The sequence below is a fragment of the Heteronotia binoei genome, chromosome 2 (assembly GCF_032191835.1).
Source record: "Heteronotia binoei isolate CCM8104 ecotype False Entrance Well chromosome 2, APGP_CSIRO_Hbin_v1, whole genome shotgun sequence".
NCBI classification, from domain to species: domain Eukaryota; kingdom Metazoa; phylum Chordata; class Lepidosauria; order Squamata; family Gekkonidae; genus Heteronotia; species Heteronotia binoei.
This window is the reverse complement of record NC_083224.1, coordinates 172,772,743-172,797,776: the sequence shown is the minus strand read 5'-3', so window position 1 is coordinate 172,797,776 and position 25,034 is coordinate 172,772,743.

Genomic DNA, 25,034 nt, shown 5'->3' with positions numbered 1-25,034 from the left:
GACAAGATCTCAGTCTTTCAAGGTTTTGGTGGTGTTCAGCAAAGAGTAGCCAATTCTGTGACAGCGCAGGACTCTGCATCCATATATAATAGCAGAGAGTAACGATGGCTTCTACAAAAGCCTACAAGACTGTCCCTTGGAACTGTCATGGTTTGGGATCTCATCTAGGCTTCCCAACCCCCCCGCTCTGGCGGGGGACTTCTGGGTTCGCAGCCTAATCTCCCGCCCCCCAGAAATCGGGAAGCGGGGGTGGGGGGTGGAGGGGGGGAAGAACATACCTGCAGGCTTCATATTGTTGAAATCCTGAGCCTTTTGTAAAATGTGTGGCCCCTTTAAGGCTGGGCAGGAAGCAGGAAGAGCTTCGGAGAACAGCCCCTCCCTTTTTTTTTCTTTCGCTTTCACAGCAAGTAGAGTTCCCCAATCTGGTAAGTATTTGTGTGTGTGAGAGGGAGGGGGTAGGGGATTCCCTGGTTTGGAGGCCCTCCCCCGCTTTAGAAAGCGTGGGGGGGAGGGAAATGTCTACTGGGCACTCTATTATTCCCTATGGAGAACGATTCCCATAGGGAATAATAGGGAATTGATCCGTGGGTATTGGGGGCTCTGGGGGGGCTATTTTTTGAGGTAGAGGCACCAAATTTTTAGTATAACATCTAGTGCCTCTCCCCAAAATACCCCCCAAGTTTCAAAACGATTGGACTAGAGGGTCCAATTCTATGAGCCCCAAAAGATGGTGCCCCTATCCTTCATTATTTCCTATGGAAGGAAAGCATTGAAAAAGTGTGCCGTCCCTTTAAATGTGATGGCCAGAACTCCTTTGGAGTTCAATTATGCTTGTCACATCCTTGTTCCTGGCTCCACCCCCAATGTCTCCTGGCTCCACCCCCAAAGTCTCCTGGCTCCGCCCCCAAAGTCCCCAGATTTTTCTTTAATTGGACTTGGCAACCCTAATCTCATCCTCTTCCATCTCACATACATGTTGGGAGATACTTGCATGGTGGTTGCCTAGTAACCCTGAAGTTCTTTCTCGCCTCCTGCAGCGCAGTCATCCAGCAAACAAATATCTGCTGTGGCATTGAAGGGCTGAAACTCATAATTAAGATGAAGGGATCAAAATGGGATGGGGGAATTGCACAGTCTCTGAGAGACCTGCTCATAAAATCTGCACATAACAGGATCATTGCTTTATTGAAAGCAGGGAAATGCTTGAATTCACAAGCTTTCAGACATGGTCCCATTATACCCTATGGGGACTGGTCTCCTATCCAGCAGACATTCCCCACCCCCACTTTCTGCTAACCCAGAAGTAGGGGGAGGGCCTTCAAACCAGGGAATCCTCTGCCTACAACTGGGGATTAGCAACCCTAATTCCCAATAGTATTACTAAAAATGCTGGCTGTCTTCTCTTTAGATTGGGGGGCGGATTAGCAAGAGGGAGACTTAAGTAGAGCTAGTTTAGTAGTGGTGTTCTTTCCACCAATAATACAAAGGTTTAATGCCAGAAAGTAGACTCCAGATTTAAATAATTTAAAATGTTTACTTAGAAAAATATGTAGAAAATACAATCACACAAAAAAACCAATCAAAAATACACACACAATCAAGAGACTAGGAAAATAGAGGTGAGGAATAGCTGCTTTCAAGGATTAGAGGCAATAATTACCTGTTCAGATGTGCAGAAGTCCATAGAGAGGAAGATGGAGATAGGGACATGAATGACCAGCGTGATATGTCCAAGAGACCCAATTACAGAGAGTAACAGAGGGTACAGACTGTATACGGTGCCTTAAAGAATACACACTGTAGTGTGGTTTGCTCTCAGTTTATATAGTGTTTGGGGAGGCGGGGACTCCTTCCACAGCTATGATGACTCTTAATGGTTGCTGATGAGTCTTTCCTGGGTGCCTGAATGGATTCCAAGTTCAAGACAAAAGCTGAGAATGATCCTTAATGGTTGTCAAGAAGGGCCATGATGGGCTTAATGGTTGATATCAATTTGGTTTCGATACTCTGAGGGGTCAGGAAAGAAATGAAAGATTTGTGCAACGTGGTCTGTATTAACATAGAGGTAGCACAAACAGTGCGGAGTTGGAGCGAGAAGGTAGAAGAGATTAGCCATTAGTTGCTAGCCAGAGATTAAGACATAGGAGATATTTTACCTGAGAACCCAATTGTTTTTACACATTCCATTGCTGTGTGTGTTTGTGTGTGTGTGTGTGGGGGGGGGGAATGCAGGAGTTTGCCTGGAGGATGCCTGTGTTGCAACCTTATGCAGTCAGACAAGCCTGGACATGTTCTCCAGCCTATGCAGAGAGTGTCTTCACTTGGCTTGATTTTCTGACTGGTAGCTCTGTTTCAGGTCAGGAAATGGGGACCCCACTGCTTGCTGGGGTCCTCTCATAGACAGGCAGTGCTTCCTGGTTACAATAGGCCATGGGGCAACAGCAAGCCTGATTTACTTTGCAGGGTAGTTATAAAGGCTGCAGTTGAATTCTGACTGGGCACAGCTTGTTGCTGTACCAAGGGCTTTTTTTGGTAGCAGGAACTCCTTTGCATATTAGGCCACACACCCCTGATGTAGCCAATCCTCTTGGAGCTTACAGTAGGCCCTGCACTAAGAGCCCTGTAAGCTCTTGGAGGATTGGCTACATCATGGGGGAGTGGCCACATATTCAAAGGAGTTCCTGCTACAAAAAAAGCCCTGGCTGTACCCATTCATGCCCTCCCATCTCCCTCTATGCAAGGAGCGTGATTCAAAACTTTTTCAATTTATCAAACTTCAATTCATTGTGACGTCTGAAAGCAGGCACTCTGGTGAATTGATGTTTGCTTGCTCCACGCAAACTGGTATTCTAAATCTCAGTTTAATCCTAAATTTATAAGGCCAACATGCATAGAGCAAACACACTCCGATTTACCATGGATCTTGCATTCTGGCATCATAGTGAATCAGAGCTTGATCAAATAAGGACATGTTGAATCAGCCTCCTTGTCTAGAGGGGAGGGGGAGGGGGCATGCACAAGCACAACAAGAAGCGATGGCTCGTCCCTGATAGAAGTTTAATTGCAGCTCAGTGTGATGTTTGATTGCAGCCTTCCATGTATAAAGTTCTTTGTGCCTTCTGAAATTCTATATAAATATGAAATGTGTATCATTATGAAACACATTACTATTAGTAATTAGTGTTATTAAGATAGCAAATCAGGCGCACCCTGCAAAGCTACTGCCAATCAGAGTAGGGATTACTGGAATAGATGGACAAATGGTCTGACTCCATATAAGGCAACCCCTTCTATTCGTAGGCGACTCCACCCCTTTTATCAGCCCTTATCTGATCACCGTGCCATTGTCTCCTTATGCCTGGAAAGATCATTCATCACTTCAAATACCTGGGGCTGTCAAATTTCCATTTCTTAATACTGGATTCTGGATCCGAATGTAGGTTTTAATTACTCTAATATGCCCTTTAATAATGCTGTAACATTTCAGTGAATTGCACTTCATAATAGTAGCACTAAAAGGGTATGCCAGCACTTCTGGAAATGAGTTTATCGCACCCTGCTGAATACTGATGGCTCAGTGGGGAGTGTGACTGAATTCTGAATCTGTCCCATTCAACCATTGTTTTTATGAAGTCATTCCTTAGAAACTTCACAGCGCTTTCCATTTTTGTGGAAACATGGATTCCTTTTCAAGTATCTATGGGATGTCTATGCTGTTTAGACCTGATAAACACTGCAGGCAATTAAAGCCAACTGGAAATTCTCCTACTCAAGTACCATTGACGTTTGTTTATTTATTTATAGTCCACTTTTCTCCTGGATCATGAGGATCCAAAGTCGTCAGGGAGGGATGGTGGCTCAGTGGTAGAGCATCTGTGCTTGGTAAGCAGAAAGTCCCAGGTTCAGTCCCCAGCATCTGCAACTAAAAAGAGTCCAGGCGAGTAGGCGTGAAAACCCTCAGCTTAAGACGCTGGAGAGCTGCTGCCAGTCTGAGTAGACAATACTGACTTTGATGGACGAAGGGTCTGATTCAGTATAAGGCAGCTTCATATGTTCGTAACAATGTACAATATCATTGTCCTTATAGAGGATAGGTTTTTCCCCTTACAAAAATTTGGTGAGAGGTAGGGCTAAGCCGACAGACAGTGACTGGCCCAAAGTCACCCAGCCATCTTCGATGGCAAAATAGGGATCCAAGCCTGGGTCTCCCAAATCCTGGTATAACACTCTAACCACTACACTACATTGGTTCAGTGTGTATGTGTGTATAAAGCACTGTCAAGTTGCAGCTGATTTATTTCAATCTTAGCAAGGGGCTTTCAAGTCAGGTGAGAAGCTAGGGTTGCCAATCCACAGTTGGGGGCAGGAGATCTCCCAGTTTATAGGTCCTCCCCCAGTTCAGGGTTATCAGAAAGTGTTTGTGGGGAGGGGAGAGAAATGTCTGCTAGGCACTCCATTATATAGAGACTGGTCCCCATATGGTATAATGGAGAATCAATCCATGAGTATCTGGAGCTGTTTTTGAGGTAGAGGGACCAAATTTTCAGCATAGCATTTGGTGCCTCTCATCAAAACACCCCCCCCCCCCAAGTTTCAAAATGATTGGACCAGGAGGTCCAAATTTATGAGCCCTAAAAGAAGGTGCCCATATCCTTCATTATTTCCAAATGGAGGGAAAGCATTTAAAAGGACAATGGTCCCTTTAAATATGATGGCTAGAACTCCCTTTGGAATTCAGTCATGCTTGTCACACCTTTGCTTCTGGCTCCACCCCCAAACTCTTTTGGCTCCAAACCCAAAGTTCCCAGATATTTCTTGAGTCAACTTGGCAACCCTATGAGAAGCAGGTTTGCCTGTGCCTTCCTCTGCAGTCTTCATTGACAGTTTGCCTTCCAAGTACTGAACCCTCTTTAGCTTCCTAGATGTGAAAAGATTGGGCAATAGCATGCCTCCTTCCCTCCCACACTGGTTCCCTACTTTGGACCAATATTAATCATCCGCCATTCCTCTCAGAGATCGCCTTTTGCCCTGTTTGTACCTTTCAATCCCATTAGATACTCCCAAAATGATGGTGCTGATGCAAACAGACTGCTACCCAAAGCCAAGACAATTTATTGAGACTTGGAGCTTCAGTTGCGATCAGCTGCAATCTTTCCCCTCCTCCTCTTGCCCTGTTTCCTTTCACAGTTCCTGTGTGCCAAATATACCTTCTGTCCTCTTCTTCCTGATCCCAGCCTTTGCTCTCGCCCATTAGCCATTAGGCTAATGTTCCATGCCACTGCAAAAATTTCCCTTCTTGTCAGCAGTACCCAAGTAGGAGAATTTCTGATTGGATTTAATTGCCTGCAATGTGTATCAGGTCTAAAGAGCATAGACACCCTGTAGATACTTGAAAAGGAATCCATGTTTCCACAAAAACTGAGAGCATTGTGAAGTTTCTAAGGAATGACTTCATAAAAACTATGGTTGAAAGGGACAGGTTCAGAATTCAGTCAAACTCCCCACTCTTCCATCTGGTTTTCTCTTCATCCATCTCTTCCTTTTCTCAGCCTTCTGCTTCCTACAGGGTTGGTTCATGGTGCTTTGTTGGCCTAAGCAAAGGCCAGTTTGGCATAGTGGTTAAATGTGTGGACTCTTATCCAGGAGAACTGGGTTTGATTTCCCATTCCTCCACTTGCACCTGCTGGAATGGCCTTGGGTCAGCCATAGCTCTGGCAGAGGTTGTCCTTGAAACGGGCAGCTGCTGTGAGAGTCTTCTCAGCCCCACCCACCACACAGGGTGTCTGTTGTGGGGGGAGGGGAGTTAAAGGAGATTGTAAATTGCTCTAAGATTCAGAGTATAGGGCAGGGTATAAGTCCAATATCATCTTCTTGCCTGTGCCAACTGGGTCCAAGGCAAAGCCCTGAATAGCAAAGGCTATAAGTAGAGAGGAGTCTACTCCTGGCTCTCTGGTGGCTGAGAGCTGGTGCATCAATGGTCTCTTCATCACAAAGACCAACATCATCATTAGTCTCTCATCCTCAGATTGTATAGGGGGGATTGAGGCTGAGAGATACAAGCCAGTTTAAGACCATCTAATGGGTTTACATATGCCAACATCAGCTGTAGATGAGCCTAAGCATTTACCAGGGATGGATACTCTTGAGGTGTCCCACAGCAATCCCTTTGGCCATCTTCCCAGTTACTGAGCAACACAGGCTACTATCTCTTATTCATGCTAGCAACAGGAAGCTTTCATGTGGTCTACAAGCACTGAGTATTTCCTCTAGTAGCCTTTTCTACTAATACTGGATGATTGTGAGTTGGGTGTGATGATGTAGTGGTGATGTAGTGGAGAGCCAGTTTGGTGTAGTGGTTAAGTGTGCGGACTCTTATCTGGGAGAACCAGGTTTGATTCCCACTCCTCCACTTGCACCTGCTGGAATAGCCTTGGGTCAGCCATAGCTCTGGCAGAGGTTGTCCTTGAAAGGGCAGCTGCTGTGAGAGCCCTCTCCAGCCCCACTCACCTCACAGGGCGTCTGTTGTGGGGGAGGAAGGTAAAGGAGATTGTGAGCCACTCTGAGACTCTTCGGAGTGGAGGGTGGGCTATAAATCCAATATCATCATCTTCTTATGTAGCAGCCTGAATAGGCCACATTAGCTGGAGCTCATCAGGCTTTGAAGCTAAGTGGGGTTGACCATGGTTGGTATTTGGGAGGTTTTTGTATTTTTGTGTATGTGTCTGAACCTGGAAGCCATGGCAACTACTGGCGACTGACTCCTATTGGGGGCTTGGAGGAAATTCAGAGAGATGGCTGAATAAACCCTGCCCTGTCCTCCTGACTCCTGTTATTTCAAGGAGGTCTCCCATCCAAGGACTTGCCAGAGTTGACCCTGCATAGATTTGAGAAGATCGAGCTTGCCTGGGTCATCCAGGTCAGGGCGGACCATGCTTAGTATTTGGATGGAAGACCATCAAGGAAGACTAGGGTAGCTCTGCAGAGGCAGGCAGTGACAAACCTCTTCTGCTCATCTTTTGCCTTGAAAACCCCATGAGGGGGGTCACCATAAGATGGTTGTGATTTGGCAGCAGCTTCTTATCATATGGGAATTGTTTTAAGAGGGCTGGAGGCAGCCTTCCAAGGTCTCGGGAAGAGGCCCTTTCACATGACCTGATCCTTTTAACTGGAGATAATGGGGACTGAACCGGGGGCTTGCTACATGCAAAGGAGGTGCTCCACTACAGAGCCATGGCTCTGTCCCCATTTTGAGTTCCCATAGATTTATAGTGGGATTGATTTGCTTATTTTTCCTATTGAAAGCAAGGCTTGATTTTGGCTGGATTAGGCTCCCTACATGTGAAAAGGCTCAACTGCCTTTAAGCATCATAATTCAGTTGGTTTTTAACTGCTGAGGATAAATAGGAGGGCGGGTTGAGGCTTTGTATTTCTACTGTTCTGGTGATTTTTATCTCATACTAAAGTTCCCCATCACCTCACGGAACGTCCCCATGGAACACGCTTTCCGTTCTTGTGCCCACTCAGTAATTTGGTTGTCTCTTGCCTCTGCGTCTTCCCTCAAGTAGGCTGAGTCTCCCTGAAGACCCCTCCTCCCTTCCATTTCCTCTTCCCCTCCCTTTTTGGTGCCGGGTGACCTTCACAAAGTTCAATTGATTGTTTGATGCCAGGCGTGAGGCCTTTTATTATTTTTGTTTTAGCTAGTCCAATGCGGATTTATTGACAGGGCTGAGACCACCCCAGGGCTTTTCCAGCAACCTGACCACAGCGTGTGGAGAAATAATTAGTTGTTGAAGTGTCAGGAACAGATGTCGAGCTGACATCTCCCGTTCATGGGTGTCAAAGCTGGCCATTCTCAGCTTCTCCATAAATTACCTCTGCTTCCCTGATGCTGCGATTTTGTGTCATTAAAAACTGAAGTTTCTCCCTATTGAGAAGCATAAAAATTCTCTGGCTGCCCCTTCTCCTGTGCCCTTTGTCACTGCAATTTCCCTTCTTTCCTTCTTGGATTTTTATCAGTTTTGCCTTGGAAACAGACATCCACCTTCATTAAGTTTTCTTTCTTGCTTCTCAATCAGGCTCTGGACTAATATATGAAGTGCAAGCCATTTATAACCTGTTTGATATGATGGTTAGGAGCAGGGGTAGAATTCTAGCAGCAGCTGCTTTGCATATTAGGCCCCCCCCCCGGTGTAGCCAATTCTCCAAGAGCTTACAAAAAAGAGCCTTGTAAGCTCTTGGAGGATTGGCTACATCAGGGGTGTGTGGCCTAATATGCAAAGGAGTTCCTGCTAGAATTCCACCCCTGGTTAGGCGTGTTGACTCTAATCTGGAGAACTGGGTTTGAGTCCCCACTTCTCCACATGCAGCAGTTCTCTGAGAGCTCTCTCAGCTCCACCTACCTCACAGGGTCTCTTTTGTGGGGAGAGGGAGGGGAGGGAAGTGGTGCCACAGGAGGTGGTGGTGGTTACAAGCATAGCCAGCTTCAAGAGGGGATTGGATAAACATATGAAGCAGAGGTCCATCAGTGACTATTAGCCAAAGTGTATTGTTGATCCAGAGCCATGAAATTAAAAGACATTCGCTCCTTGGGAGGACAGCTATTGCGAACCTGGGCAGTATAATAAAAAGTAGAGACATCACCCTGCCAACAAAAGTCCATATAGTCAAAGTGATGGTATTCCCAGTAGTAATGTATGGCTGTGAGAGTTGGACCATAAGGAAGACCAAGCACAGAAGAATAGATGCTTTTGAGCTGTGGTGCTGGAGAAAAATCTTGAGAGTCTCTTGGACTGCAAGAAGATCAAATCAGTCAGTCCTAAGGGAAATCAACCCGGACTGTTCACTGGAAGGTCAGATGCTGAAGATGAAGCTCAAATTCTTTGGCCACCAAATGAGAAGGGAGCACTCACTGGAGAAGACCCTGATGCTGGGAAAGACAGAAGGCAAAAGAAGAAGGGGATGGCAAAAGATGAGATGGCTGGACAGCATTACTGATGTAACAAACACGAATTTGAGCAGACCTCAGAGGCTGGTAGAAGACAGGAGGGCTTGCCACCTTGGCCTCCAGTGACAGCTGGAGAAGTTAGATCTTTGATCAGTAAACTCAAGAGAGGCAAAGCTCCAGGCCCTGATTTTATTCCCCCAGATCTATTGAAAGATAATATAGACTGTGGTCCTCTCTCTTGGCTCCATTGTTTACATATATAGATCTGACAGGGGATTTACCTGAGGCCTGGAGAGAGGCTATCATCATTCCTTTTTTTAAGCCCGGGCAGAAGGATAATCCAGCCAATTATAGGCCAATCAGCCTCTTGAGTATTCTGGGCAAACTATACGCTAGCCATCTTCTAGAGAAATTGCAGTGCTGGCTGATTCAAGAAAGGTATTTGGTAGATGAGCAGGCTAGGTTTAGGGAAGGACGATCCACATTGGGACATAATTTGATTCTATCACATTTGATAGAAAAATATGCAACCAGCAGAACGGTTTCTCTTTATGCAGCCTTTATTGACTTAAAATCTGCTTTTGACTCCATTCCCAGAGGGAAATGATGGGAGAAGTTAAGTGCCACCTCAATTGACAGGAGACTTTTATTCCTGATCCAGGCATTATATACCAACACGTCTATTAGGGTCAGGTGCAATAAGCAAGGTGCTTGGGAAGGACAACAGTGTGAGGACTTCTAGTGTCCTGGCCCAACTGATGGACCTCCTGATGGCACCTGGGTTTTTTGGCCACAGTATGACACAAAGTGTTGGACTGGATAAGCAAGGTCTCCTTACTGACCCTATTCCAACTTTAAAAGGAGTCAAGCAAGGCTGCGTGCTGGCCCCTTCCCTTTTTGCCATCTTTATTAATGATATGATCAGCAACCTCCATCTAGTCAATACTCATCCCCCCCTCCCTGGCAGATAGGCAACTGGTAGCCTTACTCTTTGCAGATGACACAATCTTGCTGTCTAGAACACCAGTAGGCCTTAGAAGGGCATTAGCTCAATTTGGTCTTTATTGGGATCATAACCTTTTAGAGATTAATTATCAGAAAACAAAAGTAATGGCTTTTGGCCCAAAACCCAGGCTAAGGAGATGGAATATAAATGGCCATAGTCGACAACAGGTTACAATTTACAAATATTTGGGGGTCATGATTCAGTCCTCAGGGTCAAAGAAGGCTCACCACGAATATGCTGCCAATTCTGGTCGCAAATCGACCCAGGCCACCATTAGGTTTTTTCTCACGAAAGGGGGGCATTTTATACCAGTTGCATTAAAACTCTACTTGGCCAAAACAATACCCCAACTCACTTATGGAACTATGTTGGGTCCATCCTTATCAAGTTTTGATCTCCTTGAGAAAATTCAGTCCAAATTCTTGAGAGCCATTTTCCACTTTCCAACCTGCGTTTCCAATGCAGTACTACGCTTGGAAACTGGCTTGCTAAGGATAGAGGCTAGGGTGAGCCTACTTTCAATCACCACTTGGCTTAATCTCAGCCATTGCCCCATGAATATCACATCGTTGATTTTAAAGGATAGTTATTGTTCCTTTTGGGTTAGAGCCATCCATCAGAAATTGTCTACACTTGGCTTTTCACCTGAATCTCTCCAGATAATGGCCCTGGATTAAGCCAGGGCCATAGTCAAACAGAGACTACAAGACATTGAGAGACAGAATGATATTGCCAAGGTCCCGGATTATCTAGCTCCCCCTCAAAGGAGATATGTGTTAGCTCCAGCCCCCTATTTCTCAACTCTAACAATACCATCCCACAGAAGGGCCTTTTCTTCTTCCCTGAAGAAGAATGGCTACTTTGAAAGGTGGACTGTATGGCATTCTAGCATTGTGAGGTCCCTTCTGTCCTCAGATCTCACTCTTCCAAAGCACCAGGTCCAAATCTCAAGGAATTTCCCAACATGAAGTTGGCAACCCAAAACAGAAGCAAGTCATGGAGGGGGGGGGGCGCTTGCCAGTATTTATGGAGAGAATCTTGGGATTGTGGATGATCACCTAAATTGGGTGCTGTGGCTACAAAAAATGAGGAATAAACTACATAGTTTCCAAATGAGAAGTAATAGAATCATAAAGTTGGAAGGGCTCTCTGGGGTCATCTAGTCCAGCACCCTGCACAATGCAGGAACTTCACAAAAGCCTCCCTCCAACAAATAGTTCCACTCTACTCAGAAGCAGTGCACCTAGTGGGATTGGAGATCTTCCAGAATGACTGATGATCTCTAGACTACAAAGATCAGTTCCTGGGGAGAAAATAGTAAAGAGTCCAGTAGTACCTTTTAAAGCCAACAAATTTTGTTGTAATGGAAAGACACTTTGGTGTAGTGGTTAAGTGCATGGACTTTATCTGGGAGAACCGGGTTTGAGTCCCCACTCCTCCACTTGCAGCTGCTGGAATGGCCTTGGGTCAGCTATAGCTCTCGTAGGAGTTTTCCTTGAAAGGGCAGCTTCTAGGAGAGTTCACTCAGCCCCACCCACCTCACAGGGTGTCTGTTGTGGGGGAAGGAAATAAAAGAGATTGTATGCTGCTCCGAGAATCTGATTCAGAGAGAAGGGCGGGGTATAAATCTGCAGTCATCTTCTTCTAGTATAAGCTTTTGAGAAACACATCTCTCTTCATCAGAGGCATAGATCCTCTGTAGCTACGGGGGGGGGGGGGAATGGCAGCTTTGGAAGATGGAGTCTATGATGTTATATCCCACTGAGTCTCCTCCCCCCAGCCTCACCTTCCACAGGCTTTAATCCCCATTCTCCAGGAACTTCCCGATCTGAAGCTGGCAACCCTAGATGAGTGTGGGGTGAGAACCTTGCTTGTAAATGCCTTTCAGCAAATGTGGGGTTTCAACCACACTTTGCCAAAGTTAACTGCTAATTTATGGATCAAAATATCTCAATTTCAACAAACAGGGAGCTGGTCCAATTTTGAATGGGTGCCATTTCCTTCCTATTTCCCCCCCTTTTTGTACAGCTTGTATAAGCAAGTAAGAAAAGTCTGATTATTTTACTCATTACTGCTCTCAGCTGGAAGATGTTTTCATCCAGCACAATGCAGCGCTTGGCAAATATAGTTTGTCCCTTGACCAGCCCACTCACAGTTGCTTGGCAAAGGTCCCATTGATGTCCTTTTCAAATGAAAGGGACTTTTGAAACAATGATGGCTTTTCAAAGACACAGTTAGCTCTTTGGTACCTGTCCTAGCAGTGGCTGGAATCAGTAGGAAATGGGCACGTAATTGGGGTGCACATCTTTAATAATCTTCCCCTCTTCTCTCTCCCTAGAACTCCTTCCCAGTCATCGTCAGTAAAATCAATTAGGTATCGAAGGGAAGCACTTGCAAGGAGACAAAAACGTTACCCCCCCCCCCCCAGGTGCTTTCCAAAGAATACATTTAAAGTGAGGAATTGGAAATGAGGATTTGATTGCTGACAAACCTTAAGATCTTCCTGCCCTGATTTTTTAATATAATTTATCTTCCTTGATAATGTCAGCCTTTTTTGTATCCACTTCTTCAAGCCTCAAGGGGAGCCAGATAAGAGCTGCTTTTAAAAAAAAACCATGCAAGTAATAAAAGGACTAGCCTTCTACTAAAGAAATGGGACATTTGTCCCTGTCACCTGGCCTGCAAGGGCCCTTTATTATTTATTCAGAACACTTTTATCCTGCCTTTAGGGCCCTCAAGACAGCAAACAGTTAACACAAAAGCTGGCATTTGCCTGCCAACAGTGAGGGAACGCCCAACCAGCACTCGGTGTGTTGGCAGGGAAAGGGGGGGGGGGCAAAAGAACATCCCACAACATCACTTCCAGAGGCGTAACTGGAAGTGACATGACATCACATGATTTGATTTACTAAATTTATGGATCACCCTATCCCTGCTGTAGCAGGGCTCTGGGGGATGTACAACATATTCAACACTCTAGGGTTCAACTGAAACTTTATGGTTTTTACCAAAGATTTTCAAGTAAATCTTGCAGTTATGTGGCCAGAAATGAAGCAATGGCGTTGTTGGATACTATTGGAGTAAGCCCAGCCCTTGCCAGTCCGAGTTGCCTACACACACACACACACAAAGTGGTGAAAAGTTGCAGTTGACTTATGGCGGCTCCATACGGTTTTCAAGGCAAGAGGCAAACAGAGATGATTTGCTATTATCTCCCTGGACATTCTTCGTGTTTCCCATCTGAGTGCTAACCAAAGTCAACCCTGTTTAGGTTCCAAGATTGGGTTAGTTTTGGCCATCCTGGTCAGAGCTACACATGCACACTCACTCTGTATCTTATCTCTCTCTCGTAAAAAACATAACATGGGAAGGAGGGCCAGTAAGGGAATGTCTAACAGAACAAAAAAGGTCATTGTCGACTGGCAGAAAATAATGGTAGAAGGGGACATAATCTCCCTGAGGAGATAATTCCATAGTCTGCGTGCCATGACCAAATGGTCTTTTTGCAGGCTGACAAACCATTTAGCTTAGATAACTGGTACTTCCAAAGAAAGACTACTGAAAATGCCGTAATGGTTGGGTTGAGTCATATGGGAATAGGCAGGTTGGGGAAAAAGAGAGCAAGGAAAGGTATAAAGAATGTCTTGAAAGCCCTGGAAGAACAGCAGGTCTATATTCTGGAGAAAGGCTTGCCAGATTGCAAGGTCCAATGTGAGGACTTTAGCCTCAGAAAAAGGACTGGTGACTCAGAGAGCCAGTTTGGTCTAGTGTAGTGGTTAAGTGTGCGGACTCTTATCTGGGAGAACCGGGTTTGATTCCCCACTCTTCCACTTGCACTTGCTGGAATGGCCTAGGGTCGGCCATAGCAGAGGTTGTCCTTGAAAGGGCAGCTGCCGTGAGAGCTCTCTCAACCCCACCCACCTCACAGGGTGTCTGTTATGGGGGAGGAAGATAAAGGAGATTGTGAGCCGCTCTGAGACTCTGACAGGAGGGTGGGATATAAATTCAATATCTTCTTCTTCTTCACTCAGACTAGCCCAATCCCATCAGATCTCAGAAGCTAAGCAGGGTTGGCCCTGGCAAATATTTGAATGCAGGACCAGAATAAGAACATAAGAGAAGCCATGTTGGATCAGGCCAATGGCCCATCCAGTCCAACACTCTGTGTCACACAGTGTCCCAAAATATATATATATATATATATATATATATATATATATATATATATATATATATATATATATATATATGTATGCATGTATTAGCCACACACTGTGGCTAATAGCCACTGATGGACCTCTGCTCCGTATGTTTATCTAACCCCCTCTTGAAGCTGGCTATACTTGTAGCCGCCACCACCTCCTGTGGCAGTGAATTAATCACCCTTTGGGTGAAGAAGTACTTCCTTTTATCCATTTTAACCTGACTGCTCAGCAATTTCATCAAATGCTCATGAGTTCTTGTATTGTGAGAAAGGGAGAAAAGTACTTCTTTCTCTACTTTCTCCATCCCATGCATTATCTTGTAAACCTTTATCACGTCACCCCGCAGTCGACCTTTCTCCAAGTTAAAGAGCCCCAAGCGTTTTAACCTTTCTTCATAAGGTCTCAACAGAGAGGTGAGTAATGGCAAATCACTTCTGAATGCCTCTCGCCTTGAAAACCCCATGGAGTCACCATGTGTCAGCGGCGACTTGACAACACTTTCCTCCACCACCACATTTTCTGTTTGGTTTTTGTTGCTCAGTTGCTTCTGCTGCATCTCCTCATGTGTTTTCCAGGCTTTTGACCATCTCAATTGTCTTCCTTTGACCCAGTTCCATTTTTTTCTACATTCTTCTTAAAGTGGACAAGGATAAGGTCTAACTGATACCATAACAGCGGCATAACAAGGGCAGGGCAGTAGGAGCAGTGCAGGCAATAGGGGGGTGCCTACTGTGGAGTAAGGGAGCAGGGCATCAAAAACTACTCCTTTCCCCAATGAGACACTCCACCACCAGGAACTTGCCAGTTTAGAACACACAAAAAGTCCCCTCTTCTTTCTATCTGGTTTCCCTCCTCTTAATATTCTTTTTTTAAAGCCCATTCTTCTTGGGGGGGAGTTCTAGCAATTGGACAGGGCTTGAGAGACACTCCAGCTGCCTCTCTACATTGGATGCTCAATGGGTCTCCTTTATCAAATCCCAAACACATTCCCTGCCTTTTGTTAAAAAAAAAAATCCAATCAAAGTTTTCTCTCCCCCTTTCCTCCTTCAATGGGTGCCCCTTCTTTTCTAATGACCCTGATCCCTTATCGGCTTATTCACAAGTAAGCCCCACAGTATGCCCTGCTCCCCTCATGCTTTGGGTGTCAAATCCACAAGGCACGTCACTGCCGAGCAGAGTGGAACTGTTACTTCTCCTTTTGATACTATGCAGCTTACGGTTCCATCCATCATTTTTGTAGCCACATCACCCAACTCAGGCAATCAGCCACAATCCCGAGATGCTCTCCATATGTACTGCCAAGTCAGGTATCTTTAATGCTGTCTCCAGGCATACATATTAATGGTGCTGTCTAAATATATCACAATCTGTAATAAAGGTTCAGGTGCACTTGAATTCTCATCTCATCTCCCTGGACAAACGTCTGCCTGTATTTTCCATAGAAGCCCCTATGCGTCTCACTTGATTTCCGCGGACACACATATAGTTTTGCCTGAGATCCAAAGATGTTAGACTGATGCCTATTGCCAGGGGCTGTTGAATATCCCATCCATCTTCCTGGGTCTTTGTATTGCTTTGCTGAGTGGCTTGTAGGAGTAACTGTCTATATTTTTGTTTGAGAGTCTTTCCTTTTATAAGAAACAAGAGTGTAGAGAGAATGAACAAGAGACTCGAGACGCTGGAATAAACTGTCCTATGCTTGGTTGCCGTGCTGAGAGCATAAACTGATGGGGATTTTGAGCACAAAGGATTTGAAAGTCAGATTCACAATAAAGTTCAAAGGCCTTGCTTTGGAGTATATCCAAAGAGAAACTGCAAACAAGGCAGTGTACTTTAAAAGCATCAGTTAGAACTATTTTTTTTTTTAAAAAAAAAAATTGGTATTATCATCTTGATCCATCAAATGAGATCTCGCACCAGGGAAAGGCACCTTAAGCCGAGGGCATACTTCAAGACAATAAACGTAGCAAAGAAACAGAACTGAAAATGGTCTATCTCACACAAATAGCCTATTTATTTATATTTTTTAGCAAACGGATTTGTGGCTTTGGCACATAACAGGTTGCAAAGATTGTCAAGCGTGCAGGACTAGTGACTGCACACAGATATCGGTGTCCCTAACAGTCACACGCGTTTGGATTCCGAGACCTTTTCTGCAGGTGAAAGGAGGACCACCCAACAAGGGTAAGCTGGGGATTGTGGACCAACAGCACATAGGACAGGGGCTGTGGCAAAGAGGGGAGTTGCATGACATTAAGCAGAAAAGCTAGTAGGGTCTGAACTAATGGAGTCAAATGCTAGCGAATTTGAGTGAACTTTGCTAATTACCATCTTCCTGGACCCTCTAGGCTCTGCCCATCCAGAAAAATTCTGCCAAATTTTCCCCGTGATCCTGCAGATCAAGAATTTCCAAGTCATACACCACAAGAAATAAACAGCTGAAGGTTCCTATGAACCCAGGCTATCGAACAGACAAAGCTCCCTACTGTGCCTCTGTATGCTTTACTGTCCAAGTTCCTTCCCCTTCCAGACACTATCCATCCAGGATACCTTTAATGGCATGGGATCCAGGTACTTAAAACTCCCATATGACAAAGTCCACTAGTTCAGTACTTTTACAAACACCTTGCTCTATGTGTTCTGTTGGGTGTGAATTGCTACATTGCATAGCTGGTTTCAGGCACCAGTTTAAATGTTGCTTGTTGTTGTCCACTAAAACTTGGTCTTCCTTTATTCCTCTTTGGCTAATTTTATTCTTCTTTTGCTTCTTTTATTGTTCCCTCTGCCAGTTTGTAGCTCCTTATTCTTTACTATTCTGCAGTTTTAATGGTTAACGCCGCATAGCTGTTGTTGATTTTGATGATTTTTAACTGGTTTGCCCTCATTATTCTTGACGATTCTTAGCAATTGTGTTGGGGTTTGTTTTAAAGATTTATGTAAGCTGCCTTGGAAGGCTTTGCATCAAGAGCCATGTGGGGTATCAATCTTTTAAACAAACAACTGAATGCTAAGCATGATTGTAATTCAGAAACACTGTTGGAGGCGCTTTGGCTCTTTTTTTTTTTAATTTAAAGCTGTATGTTAAAATGCTTCCTTTCTTCTCTTGTTTGCCTGCACCGTTGAGTTACTCAAGGACCCTGCTAAATGGCCACAAACCTTTTAAAGCCATTGTTGAGCGGAGGTGTCCCTGAGAGCCAATTAAGTCTGTACAGGCATGAAGGACGTATTTGCTGTTGTTGCAGCACACACTTGTTAGCTCGCTTGCGTGTGTGCGCGGAGGGGGAAGAAAATTCTTGAATGAATTACTAATGTATATTAGTAATAAGGGCTCAGTTAGGAATTGCCTTGCTCTTAGGCATAACGGTTAGGAGGTGGTAGAACATACGAAGCTGCTTTACGCAGAGTTGGTCTATCAAGATCATCATTGTCTGTGCTGACTGGCAGCAGTTCTCTGGGGTCTCCAAGCAAGGTCTTGTGCTTCGCCCACTTGCTATCTCAATCGCTTTCAGAACTGGAGAATCCAGGGGTTAAACCTAGGACTTTCTGTAGGCAAACCAGATTCTCTAACACTGAGCCATAGCTCATACCTTTGCATAGCCTAAGGAAATGGACCTCCCCTGTTCCCAGTTTCTATTGAAACGTCGTTGAGGGTCTTTCCACCTTTCCTCTTCCAGCAGGACTAGAATTTAGGCAAAGGCAGACCAGCCTGAAGGCTTCCCCTCTGAGCTAAAGAGCTAAGGCTGCATCCACCTTTATTGGATACTGTGATTTCATCATGCTATAAAGCTATAACACGACAGCAGCACAATATGCTGCTTCATACATGCATGTTCATTCACCACGTGAGAATTCAACATAAAGTAGCAACTTGCACATGTGAATAGGTGGTAACTCTAGATCCCTTAAATACTGTGGCTGGAGACCTCATTTGAACATATATATATGAACATATGAAGCTGCCTTATACTGAATCAGACCCTCAGTTCATCAAAGTCAGTATTATCTACTCAGACTGGCAGTGGCTCTCCAGGGTCTCAAAGTGAGGTTTTTCACGCCTCTTTGCCTGGACCCTTTTTAGTTGGAGATGCCAGGGATTGAACCTGGGACCTTCTGCTTACCAAGCAGATGCTCTACCACTGAGTCACCGTCTCTGTAGTCTTCAGTTCACATGGCTTCAGAGCCAGTTTGGTGTAGTGGTTAAATGTAGTGATTAAGGTTTGATTCCCCTCTCCTCCACTTGCACCTGCTGGAATGGTCTTGGGTCAGCCATAGCTTTCACAGGAGTTGTCCTTGAAAGGGCAGCTTCTGGGAGAGCTCTCTCAGCCCCACCTACTTCACAGGGTGTCTGTTGAGGGGAGGAGGAGGAGGTAAAGGAGATTGTGACGGCTCTGAGATTCATAGTATAGGGTGGGATATAAATCCAATATCTTCTTCTTCTTCCGGTCATTGGGTGTAGAGCTATCAAGTGATGGGCACATATGTCTGAATCAGGCCTGAGAGTTGCACCCAAAAGAGCCAGAGACTTCCGTCGCGAAACCCGCTCAAATGGAAACCGCCAAGAAGCAGGAAAACGTTTGAGCGGGTTTTGCGACGGAAGTCGCCGGCTCTTTTGGGTGCGCCGGCGCTTCTTGTGCGAAATCCGGGCAGATCCTCCAGTGTGAAGAGGGTGGTCGCGCCACTAGAAGGTCAGTGCGAAAACGCCCATAGAGTCCAGCAACACCTTTAAGAGCACAATGAAATAAGAGAAAAGCATTCACATTTATAGACAGGGTTGAGGAAAAAAACAAATTTGCATATAATATGATGCATTTTGAGACAAAGCAGGGACAACAACCAAAGTCTATAAGTCTGAATGCTTTTCTCCCATTTCATTGTATCTGAAGAAGTGTTTGTGTGTGTGTGTGTGTTTGTGTGTGTGTGCACACGAAAGCTTATACCTTGAATAAAACTTTGTTAGTCTTAAAGGTGCCACTGGACTCTGACTTTATTCTGTTGCTTCAGACCAACACAGCTACCTGCCTGGATCTATTTTGCTGACTTAGAACTTATTGGTTTACCTTTAGCTACATTTCGATGTTTCTTGAAGAGCGACCATTGTTTGAAGTCCTACGGCGCATTTTATTCATAGGTCTGTCAGAAACAAAAGCCAAGAACATCAGATGTCTAAATAATACGTTGGAAAGAAACAAAAAAAACCCCTTGAGCTGAAGCAGGGATCCTTCTCTTCCATGCTTGCAATTGCATCTCTTCTTCTTGTCAGAGTGGTCACTAACCTTGTCATTTTATAGATGTGGAAAGAAAGCCAAGACTCAGCTATTCCAAAACCAAACAGCAAGGGCAGCTTTACACATGATCAAACTCTGACTTGGATTCCCACTTCAGTTTAGGAAACTAAGGACATGCTCTGGGCCCACAGCCATGTGAGATATGCAATTGTGTCGATATTATTGCCTGTCTGTGTGTTTGATCAGAAGACTCAGCTGTTAGCAACTTCCCCACAATCATGGCTAAAGCCAAATTTACACCTACTTCTAAATCCAGTTTCAGTTTGCTTTATTGCGGTCCATGACCAAATACATAGCACAATGCAGGCCAACAACAACCACGTGAAAATTGTAAAAATCAAGATGGACCTAAATAGGTGAAATGTAAGATATTTTTTTAAAAATGTGAAAATAAAATATAGGACATTAGTATGAATAATGAGATATGACAAATAATACCGTAGTGGTCAAACATCTTCTAGCTTAATAAATATAGTACATATAATAAAAAATTTAAAAATTATACAGCTCCAGAAAAAAATATTAACTAGAATACACTGGTTAAAATTACAATCTGTTACCTCGACATTAACTTGTAAGAACCATAAAATGCAATTTGATTGCATGAGAACAAAATTTGGCAACTTTATGCATGGTCTCTGTATTTATTTCAGTTTCAGTAGCATTTGTGATGGTATACAGAGTACTCAGGCATTTAAAGAAAGATAAAATACAAGCTTGGAAATATTCAAAAAACAGTCAGTTCAGGACCCCTTCTTTACATAATCCTCATGAATTCTCCTAGCTGCCGCCATAAATTTGGCACAATTAATCGTGAATTGGGGGTTAAAATCTGATAACAGCGTATTTCTGATTTTGAAATCAGAAAACCCGAGACATCCCTCCAACAAAGAATAAATGTACCTGGCTTGTATGCCAGGGTATAGGCTACACCCAAACAAAACATGGTCAATTGTTTCAGCTTTATCTGCACCACAAGGACAAACCCGCTCAGCCATAGGCACCTTTCTAAAGCGGCCCTCAACGACTGCTGAAGGAAAGATATTGCAACGGGCCATAGATTTTGCTGTTGTGAAATGAGTTTCTTCTCACCACAAGTCTTTTGTTGTAAGATCCGAGTCAATTTTTTTGCTGTAGATTTTCTCCATCCAAGTAACAAGCAAAAAAAGTAAACCTTTCACAAAAAAGCTATGTTGTGGGCTGTGGGCATTGTGTTGACTCAGGCTTGGTATTGGTTTGTGAATTGCGTTTGAAGCATGATGCTCGCAAGTGATGACTAAAAGGAAGCCCTGAAGTAACTCCTTATACTGTTCCTTTTGAAAAACAGGCATAGACAGGCTCTAAGCATTTTGCCATCTTTAAAAAACCCAGATACCTGCCTGCCCCCTCCCTGGAGGGGCTAGCGAATTAGACAGGGGGAGATAGCACCAGGAAAGCATGGCAGGTGATGAATTAGTCCTGGGGGAATTGGACAAGGATAATGCAGTGATAGGCCTAATTTGTAACTAACCAATTCCGTAACACTATTAAGTATAAAGGAATGTCTCTATAGTCTAAGACCACATGGCCCTAGTTTGTTTTAGAGTGAGGTTTAGAGACTGTCAGATAAGCTGCTGTTCATGTTACACTTGTTTTTATACTGATTGTAATTCTGATAAATTTTATGTGCGGACCTCAAATGTTATACATGGGCTGGAACCAGGCTTAGTAGATCAATGGCGGCATTCTAATGGATCATGCAAAAGAAGAGGTGTCCAGAGAAGGAGGCTGTGGATGAAGGGGGATAGATGCACCCAGATGTGACAGATGCACACAGATAGCTAAAGAAATAGCGAACAATTCTCTAGGTATTTCTACACTACACAGCTTTGATGTATCCACTTCCTCAGAGTTGGCGCATGGGAGTAGGTGGGGTAGGCGGCTGCCTAGGGCGCCACCCCACCTGGGGGCACCGCTGGGCGCCCCCTCTCTCCCTTGATGAGCCAGGCCCAGGGCTTGCATACTGTGCTCCTCATGAGGAGCACAGTACACAAGCATCGGCTCTCCCCGCCCCCGATCAGGCTTCCTGCAATTCAAGAAGCCTAAGCGGGACCACTACACCCTCATCCCTGCTTAGGCTTCTTGTATTCCATGCAGTGTTCCCTCTAAGCTGAGTTAGCATGAGCTAGCTCACAGATTTTCAGCCTCCAGCTCACACATTTTTGTCTTAGCTCTGGAAAGATGACCCCAGAGCACACTCATTTATGCAGTAGCTCACAACTTTAATGCCAGTAGCTCACAAAGTAGAATTTTTGCTCAGAAGACTCTGCAGCTTAGAGGGAACATTGATTGCGTACCTCATCCCCTGGCCTGCATGATGACATCACATTTGGTGATGTCATGGTGCCATGCGCTTTCATGTCCCAAAGGAGCTGGGGGTGGGGTGCTGCCCAGGGGTCTGCCTTGAGCGGAAGAACCCTAGTGCCAGCCCTATACTTCCTATGTTGGAAGAAACTCTCTTTCTCTGAGGGGAGGCAGTGTGATTTAGGGATGAGTGTTGGACAAGGATTTGGTAAACCCAGGTTTAAAATCCCCTTCTGCCATGAACCTCACTGGATGACTGTGGGGCAGTCACACACCCTCAGCCTCCCCTACCTCACAGGATTGTTGTGAAGATAGGTGAGAACAGGCCCATAGCTATGAGAGGGCTCTCTTGCCAGCCTCCAGGTGGAACCTGGGTATCCCCAGGATTAAAGCTTATCTCCAGACTGCAGAGATCTGTTACCCTGGAGCAAATGGATGCTTTGTAGGGCAGAATTTATGGCATTGTACCACACTGGGGTCCCTGTCCTCCCCAGGCTCCATCCCCAAATCTCCATGAATTTTGCAACCTAGAGTTGATAACCCTACATCCCCTGCCAAGGGGGACCTGGCAACCCTAGGTACTCACCAGGCAATGCCCCTTCCCCAATTTGTCCATCCCGGCTAGAAGATTGATTGTGTTGTGTCTGCTCTTGTAGGAGAGATGGGGCGGGGGGAGAAACCCTTTTGTAGGTAAAAGCTGTTTTCATTTTCAATAACTGTCAGCTTCTAGCTGGAGGTGTGAATTGATCATCCTTGTCTGGCCAGGGAGGTCCTTAGCATTTCTAAATGGTTGTTGGGTGAGGCTGAGACTATGTTAAAAGAGAGAACCTTTAAAAACATTGTGACAGTTTTGAACAATTCAAACCTCCAGATTACTTCACAAGTAGAGTTAATATGAAATTTCCTATAAACATTTGTTTGCGAGCCTTGACCTGCAATAAGACACACATCGGCTGCTCAGTCAGAACAAAATAAGAGCAGCTTCTCCATTCCTCCATCCCCAATCTGCTTAGCTGGTTTCCTCAGAAGTAAACTCCACCATGCTAAACTGCCCCTTGCCTGCCCCCTCAAGAAAAAAATTCCTGACTATAGTGCTGGATGAGAATCTCCACTCTGCCAGGAAACACAGTAGGTGACTATGGGGAAAGGCATATTATCTGTACCTTCTTATATAGCCCTTTAAATGTAACTTCTTTTAAATTCTTTATGGTATCTTTTTTTCTTTTTCTTTTTGGAATAAACAATTTTTATTAGTAACATATGGTAGCAAAACTACATCTACAACTTATAAAAACTTAAAGTAAAAGAAAAAACTTCCTACCCCATATCTTACTTTTCCCCCACCCCTCCCCCCGTTACTTGACCCCCGCCAGTGTTATTTACTTAAAGGAAACAAATATTAAAGGTACCCTTAACTGTTAAGAAAAACCCAAAAGTTATATTCTTATTTTAAAAACCTTAATCATTATCAAAGATTGTCCAATGTCCTTTTATTTTCCACTCTTTTTCTACGTATCTTCTGAATTTCTTCCACTCCAACTTAAAAAGTTCCAAATCATAGTCTCTTAATTTTCTTGTTAATTTGTCCATTTCACTCCATGACATAACTTTTGTAATCCAATCCCATTTCTCTGGTATTTTTTCTTGCTTCCACAGCTGCGCATACAATGTCCTAGCAGCTGAGAGCAAGTACCATATTAAAGTTCTGTCTTCTTTTGGAAATTTTTCCATTTGTAATCCCAGCAGAAAAGTCTCTGCCACTTTATTGAATTCATATCCCAAAATCTTAGAAATCTCTTGCTGAATCATTTGCCAAAACATTTTAGCCCTTTCACAAGTCCACCACATATGGTAGAAAGAACCTTCATGCTTTTTACATTTCCAACACCTATCTGGCATCTTGTTGTTCATCTTTGCTAATTTTTTTGGAGTCATATACCATCTATACATCATCTTAAAACAGTTTTCTTTAATACTATGACATGTTGCGAGTTTCATAGAATTCTTCCACAAATATTCCCAAGATTCCATCTTTATTTCTTTATTTACATTAATTGCCCATTTTATCATTTGAGATTTCACTACATCTTCTGTAGACCATTGTAAGAGTAATTTGTATACTTTTGAAATTAATTTCTCATTATCTCCAAGCAGAACTCTTTCCATTTCTGTTTGCTCCTTCCTTATTCCTTCAGTTTTGATATCATTCTCCACCAAACTTTTTATTTGTTGCATTTGAAACCAGTCATATTTATAACTCAGTTCTTCTGCAGTTTTCAGTTCTGTTTTTCCACTTTGTATTTTTAGTAGCTGATTGTAAGATAGCCGTTTTTCTTTGGCTGTTTTAGCCGTTATCTTTATCACTTCAGCTGGCACTATCCACAAAGGTCTCCTCTCATCACCATATTTCTTATACTTTATCCATGCATTTAGTAGATTACTTCTTATATAATGGTGAGAGAAAAGGCCATCCATCTTCTTTTTTCCGTAATATAAGTATGCATGCCAGCCAAATTTTTTTCCATGGCCTTCCAACACTAAAAGTTTTTTATTTAACAACATTATCCATTCTTTCATCCATACTAAACAAGCTGCTTCATGATACAATTTCAAATCTGGTAATTGGAATCCACCTCTCTCTTTTGCATCTGTCAAGATTTTCATTTTAATCCTTGGTTTCTTCCCAGCCCACACAAATTCAGAAATTTTCCTTCGCCATTTATCGAACAGTTTAGCATCTTTCACAATAGGAATAGTTTGAAACAGATACATTATCCTTGGTAGCATATTCATTTTTATTGCAGCTATTCTGCCCAGCAATGACAAATTGAGCTTGTTCCATTTTAGCACATCTTCCTCTATTCTACGCCATAACTTCTCATAATTATTCTTAAACAAATCAATATTTTTCATTGTTATCTCTACCCCCAGGTACTTTACCTTAGAGGTAACTTCATAGCCGTTTGTCTTTGTAATTCTTGTTGTCTATTTATCTGCATATTCTTGCACAAAATTTTAGATTTTTCTTTATTTATATAAAGTCCCGCCAACTCCCCAAACTTTTGTATTTTCATTAATAACAAAGGTGTAACTTGTATGGGGTTTTCATTTATAAACATTATGTCATCAGCAAATGCTCTGTACTTGTAGGTATATCCTTTTATTTGTAATTCTTCTAGATCTTTTTCTTCTTGAATCTGCATCAATAAAATTTCAAGAGTCATTATGAACAACAATGGTTAAAGCGGGTA